The sequence below is a fragment of the Nannobrachium achirus genome, assembly GCF_963921795.1.
Source record: "Nannobrachium achirus genome assembly, chromosome: 14".
Lineage (NCBI taxonomy): Eukaryota > Metazoa > Chordata > Actinopteri > Myctophiformes > Myctophidae > Nannobrachium > Nannobrachium achirus.
Window position 1 is genome coordinate 8,507,230 of NC_137821.1, and position 8,459 is coordinate 8,515,688.

The following is an 8,459-nucleotide window of genomic DNA, read 5'->3' on the forward strand; positions in this document are numbered from 1 at the left end:
CTGTTCATTCTGGACTGAATTCACCATATATGGTAATTAAACGGACATTCTGTGGGACAGGAAAAACCTGTTCATTCTGGCCTGGAGTGACCATATATGGACATAAGGTAACATACATTGTGTTTTTTTTTTTAAGAATATCTTTATTCATGTCAATGTCAAATAAACAATGGGTTTACATCATTACAGTATAATCAAGACATTTCTTTTTTCTTTTTTCTCCCCAACCCATCCCTCCCCCCCATTGTCGTCATTGTCCTATCAGTCCACAGAACATTTAAGGTGAATAGAAAAAACAAAAACAAAAAGAGAAAAAAAAAGAAAAATTCACAGTAAAGTCATCAGTGGGTTGAACTGTTCGATACACACATATCCTCATCAAGTTTTAGACAGGTATTATGTTGGCGGAACATTTACAGATCCTGTCCCTGCACAATGTATATTTCTTATATTTGATCAAACATATACTGAGCAAACCAATGAGCGTGTCTAAGGTATAGGCTGATCTGTTGGGAGTGCCTCCAGGTTCTCGAAATAGTTAATAAACGGTTGCCAATAGGAGAAAATGTTTTCAACTGAGCCTCTAAGTGAAAATTTGATTTTTTCCAATTTTAGGAAACTCATCATATCTTTGAGCCACATAGCGACTGAGGGGGGGATTGGTGATTTCCACCCCAGCAGTGTTCTACGTCTTGCTATTAAGGTGGCAAATGCCAATATGTTCAATTTCTTTGTGGTCAGGATTTGGAAGTCCGTCGGTACTCCAAAAATGGCAATATGGGGAGAGGGCTCCAAATGAACCGAGAATACCTCAGATAGCACTCCAAAGACTTCAGTCCAAAAGTGTACCAGTCTGGGACAGGACCAGAACATATGAGTGTGAGTTGCCGGTGATACATTGTGTTTTTGAAAAACCCTGTTAATTCTGGACTGAGATCACCATATATGGTAATTAAACAGACATTCTGTTTTTGAAAAAGCCTGTTCATTCTGGCCTGAATTGACCATATATGGGCGTGATACACACAAAGCCATTCATTGGAAGCGGTTTTCACCGCTTCAAAAACAGGAGAAAACACTCCTCTCCTCTACATTACTGGCACCTTCCGATCAACAGGAGGCCAGTAGTGCAGATGAGAGACAGGTGACCAGCAATCAATTGGCTTTGTCCTGCCTTTCCAACAAACATGTTTAAGACCATTGGAATGTCCACAGACAGGCCATGCAGGCAGACAGGCAGAATAGGCACGCATGCAGATAGGCAGAGACAGGCATGCAGGCAGGCAGGCAGAGACAGGCATGCAGGCAGGCTGGCTGGCTGGCAGACAGGCAGGCAGGCAGGCAGGCAGGCAGGCAGGCAGGCAAATAGTTTCTGTTGGCATTTTGAGGGAATAGAATTAATAAAGCATTATGTTTATGAAATACTTAAACATACAATACATGTTGTATAGTTACTTTTCACTTATGCGTTTGATGGGCGAACAGAGAGGGGGGTGGGTTTCCATTCCAAAACTCCCCCCACTTAGAAACGAGGACTGAGCTTTCATCAGGTTAGCATTCATCAGCGTCAGCAGGTTAGCATTTCACCAGCATTAGTTTTACTGAGGTTAGGGTTAGGGTTGTTCGATGTGGCCTAAAAATAAAATCTTGATTTATTTCTCAGAAAAGCCGATTTTCTATTCCGATTTCGATTGTTTGGTAAAAGAATAATACATTGTTTCAACTATGTTGTTTTCATTTAAAAAATGCAAGGACATGATTTTTTTTAATTATTGTTTTATTTTTTTATTTTTTTATATAGCCAAATAGCAAAATCTAATGTGGTGTGCCCTGCATGCCCAGTCTGACGCTGCACGTGCATCAAAGAAATTACACATCAGAGATAACGTAGTATTAATATGGTGTCGGACCATGTCGTCCTGCTTTAGGAGGACCGGGCTGTGCACTTTTTGCCCCTGTGCAAGGCTCCAATGAGTAAGAATTATCCTAATTAAAGTGAAAATCGGTTTTACGATTTCTTATTTTTTAAATCGTCCAAAGGAAAAAAAAACGATTTTGATTAAAATCGATTAATCGGGTTAGGGTTAAGGTTAGGTTTAGGTGGTCGGACAACCCCCCCCCCCCCCCACCCCCACACACACACACACACACTTAGAAACATGAAACACTGCCATTAGAATAATGGAAGTCAATCCTCTGAATAGCAATGTTTCTGAGTGCTGATGTGTATCTTAATCATTGTTGCATTTAGTGAAATATACTCTCACGCAAACAGAGCTTTTCCCACATCTATAGAGGGATTGTTGTATAATACAGCCAACATCACATGCTGGTTGCATTAAACATTGAATGGTGTGTAATAAAATATATAATTTACTATTTCCTTATTCTAGTCGTCCCTCAAAATGCCACCAGTGTCACCAGCAATTAAAACCAGTGCAATACACATATTTAAGAATGTTAATTTGTTGTTGTTTTTTGGGGGGGGATAGGGGCCTAGACCAGCGTCCTGGCGACACCTGTTGCAACATCCAGGTGAACAGATTGGTTGATTGGATCCATCCTCTGCGTCCTGTAGAGTCTTCATCTGTGGTCTCTTCTTCACACTGCAACACAACACACACCTCAGTCAAACAGTCCACATACGGTATATAGTGTAGACACTAGGAACACAGTTACATTTAGTCACGTAGCCAGACACTAAACTCGGGTTTTTATGTGTGTGTATTGACACTTGGATTACAAAATCATGGGACAAAGTGAAAAACGTATGTTATCAGTGGTGCTCAAAACCTTTTCATAACAAGGACCCCGAAAATGAAATGTATTTTACCGCTGACCTGTCATGAGTTAAAAAATAGCTAATAGTTCAAAATGAGCTTGTAGATCTGCAATGTTTTAATAGCCATCAACTGTGCTATATATATATATATATATATATATATATATATATATATATATATATATATATATATATAGAGAGAGAGAGAGAGAGAGAGAGAGAGAGAGAGAGAGAGAGAGAGAGACCTGTTGTGTTTAAATGTTCATACACCCTCAACATTGTCTTATTTAAGTGGATGCCCTTTTTTTATTAAAGTTGTCATGAAACTGAATGCATCTCCATAACTACTAGCAGTAGCATCAAGATCACAACATGAATGATGTTTTGTATGTGCTATAATTGTCTGCTGATGTGCTGGGCAGGGAGTAATGTATAAAAGAAAGAAAAAGTCCGCACATCAAATTTGCTGTTCCCAATACTTGGTTTTTACTTAGGACTCAGGGAGTAATGTATAGCAGAGCCTAAACCCCAAGATCAAATATAATAGTCACACTTGTATTTCCATTTCATGAATAATGTTTGACTGAACTCACTTTCTGGAGGGATCTTTCCATTACTGTGATTCCTCCTCAGTGGAAAGAAGTACAGGTTCTCTCCATCCTCTGCAACATACAGTATAAATGTTGATTAGACCACAGATCTGTTGCATTAAATATATTTATATTTTGATGTTTTGATGATTTCACATCATCATCTCTAGACATACTTTAAACAGCAACAGCAACTAGGCCCTATCTATTACTTTATTAGCTAGCGATTATTCTACCATTTTCCTTTTCAATTAATCAAATAATTGAGAAGTGATGTGATGCCTTGTGAACTTGTAGGCCTATATTGTCACTATAAAGAAACACTTTATATACTAGCCCTTACCCGTTCAAAGATATGAGCTCCGAAATGATGTGCAGTGTGTGGGTTATGGGATGTGCACTGTGCACACAGTATGAGGGATGGAAAGTAACTTTAACTGGTGCTTGCATGATAATGTGTAGGAGCATCAATGTAAGAAATACCCGCCCGCCCGCACACGCACCCACACCCACAGTTGGTTAAACATGTTGCCTCATGCTAGATGCAGAATAGATATGCCTCATGCTAGATGCAGAATAGATAGTAGATACACCATAAAAATGCTAATATACAGCATACGATTTGCGAAAGTGACAAACGGGCTTCACAGTTATGTCAGGTGTGTTCATATGCTAATGGTGATGCGATTTCAGATCAATTGCTCCAGCCACTGAGGAGAAACGCTGTTTCAGACAGACACTCACTCAGACAGACATTCGGAAAATTATATGTTTGATAACAGAGATGATCCGAACTTCCCAACCCAGCTTTGAACCCAGGTCTCCCGCATGTATGTCCAATATCTTAACCATCACGCCAAAGACACATCCCTATGGCATCATATGAGAGCAGATACTAGAGTTTTGAGGCTTCAGGCTCGGGCTGCGACTCTCTCCGCCACACTTATATATATATATATATATATATATATATATATATAAAACTGAGAACAATTAAAGAGATGATCTAATATATATATATATATATATATATATATATATATATATATATATATATATATATATATATATATATATGTATATGTATATGTCCTCAATGTCGGTCCTCAATGATTACAGACCAGTTGCCCTGACATCACAAGTCATGAAGGCCTTTGAACGGCTGGTACTGAACCAATTGAGACCGGCGGTCAGTGATCACCTGGACCCCCTTCAGTTTGCCTACCAGGCTGACATTGGGGTTGACGACGCCATCACCTACATGCTCCACAAGGCATTCACCCACTTGGAAGATCTGGGCTGCACGGTCAGAATCATGTTTTTTGACTTCTCCAGTGCTTTCAACACTATCCAACCTCCTCTGCTGGCAGAGAAGCTTGCGCTGATGGGGGTGGACAAGGGCTTGGTGGCATGGATCACAGACTACCTTTCAGGCAGACCACAGTACGTGAGGCTGCAGAGTTGTCGGTCTGATGTGCTGGTGAGCAATACGGGTGCCCCCCAGGGCACTGTGCTCTCACCTTTCCTGTTCACTCTCTATACATCGGACTTCCGCTTCAACTCCAAGACCTGTCACCTGCAGAAGTTCTCAGACGACACTGTGGTGGTCAGCCAGATCTCGGGTGACAACACGGCTGAGCACGATGGTGTGGTTAAGGACTTTGTGCAGTGGAGTGAGGCCAACCACCTCAGGCTCAACGCGAGCAAGACCAAGGAGATGGTGGTGGACTTCCGCACTTCCAAGAGAGTCCCCCCGGTGCCAAGCACCATTAATGGAGAGGTGGTGGAGTTTGTGGACAACTACAAATTCCTAGGAGTGCACCTGAACAGTTCACTGGACTGGTCGAACAACGCGGAGGCGATTCACAGCAAGGGGAAAAGCAGGTTGTTCTTCCTGAGAAGACTGAGATCGTTTGGCGTGTGCAATAGGATGCTACAGATGTTCTACCAGTCTGTCATGGCAAGTGTCCTCTTTTTTGGAATAACCTGCTGGGGTGGCAACAACAGAGCGGGCGACACCTTTAACCTAAATAGACTGGTGAGGAAAGCGGGCTCTGTTGTTGGGTCCTCTCTGCAGGGGGTGGAGGAAGTTGCCAAGGTGCGAACGGCTAGGAAGTTGGACTCCATCTTGAACAACTCCTCCCACCCCCTCCATCTTGAGATCTTCAGTTACTGGAGTAAGAGAGGAAATTACCGTTTTGTCTACCCAGGGCGGAGATGCGAGAGACTAGGAAAGTCTTTGTCGATTGACAAGGACTACCTTCCTAACGTAGGACGACGGTAGCCTTTTTTTCCTTACTGGAACTATATCTGCACTGACTTTGACCTCTAAGGACCTTCCAGGGAGGGTGTGTTTTTGTCCGTCTTGCCGCATCACCCTTTCTTGTTTATTTTGTATTCTTTTTTGCTAGTTGTTTTTATCGCTCTGACCTTTGGACACTGCACTATTAGGTTGTGTTAGTAATTTTCTTTTAGTATTTCTGCTGTGTTTGACTTGATGTAGAGATACTTGTTGCACTAACTAGCATTGACTGTATGGTTACTTTGATTTGGGCACTGTATTATTTTTTGATAGTCGTGCTTTAAGACACTTTATGTATATATATTATTTGTTCCCTTTCCTGTTGTACCTTGCTCTTACTGTACTTACTGTACTCTGTACTCTGTTCTTGTTTTTTCTTTTTATCTTTTTCATACTTCTCTGTAACTTTGTAAATAACCTTATACTGCTGTGCTGCCTCTGGGCAACAAATGTTCCCCCTTGGGATAATAAAGGTATCTATCTATCTATCTATCTATCTATATGTATATGTATATGTATATGTATATGTATATGTATATATATGTATATATATGTATATGTATATATATGTATATATATATATATATATTTTTTTTTTTTTTTTTTTTTCCTTAGGAATGCGACAAAAGACTACAAATATTATTGAACTCAAGTCTCCATGGAGTGAGTAATCAATAGCAAAAAATCATTTTGGGGTGTTTTCTACAAACTAGGATTCTTTGCATGATTTATGCTTCTGACGCAACCCTCAACGTGAATAACAATCTAAAAACAACGTGTCGTGCATCAGAGTTTTGTCTGTGCAGAGGACGAGGCTATGCGCTTCAGAGTAGCGTGACTCAGGGAGTAATGTATAGCAGAGCCTAAACCCCAAGATCAAATATAATAGTCACACTTGTATTTCCATTTCATGAATAAAGTTTGACTGAACTCACTTTCTGGAGGGATCTTTCCATTACTGTGATTCCTCCTCAGTGGAAAGAAGTACAGGTTCTCTCCATCCTCTGCAACATACAGTATAAATGTTGATTAGACCACAGATCTGTTGCATTAAATATATTTATATTTTGATGTTTTGATGATTTCACATCATCATCTCTAGACATACTTTAAACAGCAACAGCAAGGCCCTATCTATTACTTTATTAGCTAGCGATTATTCTACCATTTTCCTTTTCAATTAATCATATAATTGAGAAGTGATGTGATGCCTTGTGAACTTGTAGGCCTATATTGTCACTATAAAGAAACACTTTATATATAACAGAGGTGATCCGAACCTCCCAACCCAGCTTTGAACCCGGGTCTCCCGCATGTATGTCCAATATCTTAACCATCACAACAAAGACACATCCCTATGGCATGAGAGCAGATACTAGAGTTTTGAAGCTTCAGGCTGGGGCTGCGACTCTCTCCGCCACACTTATATATATATATATATATATATATATATATATATATATATATATATATATATAAAAAACTGAGAACAATTAAAGAGATGATCTAAAATATATATATATATATATATATATATATATATATATATATTTTTTTTTTTTTTTTTTTTCCTTAGGAATGCGACAAAAGACTACAAATATTATTGAACTCAAGTCTCCATGGAGTGAGTAATCAATAGCAAAAAAACATTTTGGGGTGTTTTCTACAAACTGGGATTCTTTGCATGATTTATTGCTTCTGACGCAACCCTCAACGTGAATAACAATCTAAAAACACCCTGATACAGGCTATAAATTAAAGAGATGATCTTACCTTTACTGTACTTTACTGCTTCAATTACCCTTGAAAACTGCATTTTCACAGGATCAATAAAGGTTCAAATAGCCTACCGACAGCGACAAATAGTCAAGGCAAAATCTAATTCAAATCCAAACAGACCTCCGTGTGCACAAGTTCAAAGTTACTGTGAATCTGTGACTGACTGACTGACTGTACTCAGCTTGATTTCAGCGAAGCAGTCAGCTCAGAGAGTAGGCGGGTCTGTAACCAGCTGGGAAGAGTGGGAGGAAATATGTCCTCCCACGAGGGAAATTCAGTATTTTCAGCCCAACCCAGCTGATTTGCTGCATGCCCACAAGGAGTGCATGAGCAATTAGGGGTCAAGAGTCTTGTTCAGGGACACACATCGAAATTGTTACCCTGGCCTGGAATCTAACTTGGGACAACCAGGGGCTCTGATTCCCTAGGCGGCCTCCCTAACCATTCAGCTATGCTGCCCAGGGACCATGTGCAGCATTGCAACCAGACAACAACAGAGATAACAGATGATAAGGTTTTAAGGAAGTATTTAACTTCCCTTACATTTTAAGGCAAGTGAAATCAGCTGCCTGAAGCAATCCAGTTTAAGGGCACTTCAATAAGGAGGTGAAATCATATGCTGTATGTAGGCCATGTGTATCATGGGTTCTTTTTTCAGCTTCAGAAATTCAGAGTCAGGCTCTGGAACAGTAGGCCTACGTGGAGTGGGTCTCAGTTTGCCCATATTTCTGTTCCCTTGACCTTTGATCCCCTGAGCCTGGGTTGACAGGCCCATTCAGGGATATTATTATTGTTGTTGTTGTTGTTGTTGTTGTTGCTGTTAGATTGTTTCATGAGTGCCATGCAATCCAACATGCATGGCACTCCTGAAACAATCTCTGTTTGTATAAATACAATGAACATTAACATGTTTCATTAACATAATGAGCAGCCGACTGCACACGACTTGTTTTGATGTGTTGAATTTATATTTTTTCCTATTCATTCAAAAACAAAAATTTACATT

The 8,459-nt window shown here is 40.0% G+C and overlaps 1 long non-coding RNA gene across 1 annotated transcript; it reads right to left on the reverse strand.

Moving 5' to 3' along the window:
• Positions 1 to 2,236: 2,236 nt before the first annotated feature.
• On the reverse strand, positions 2,237 to 7,587 carry LOC308298429. Its single transcript, XR_013962713.1, has 4 exons — positions 7,448 to 7,587; positions 6,610 to 6,678; positions 3,376 to 3,444; positions 2,237 to 2,606 (listed from the first exon to the last, which is right to left on the reverse strand). It is a non-coding gene; the product is annotated as an uncharacterized lncRNA (long non-coding RNA).
• Between the last annotated feature and the right edge of the window lie 872 nt (positions 7,588 to 8,459).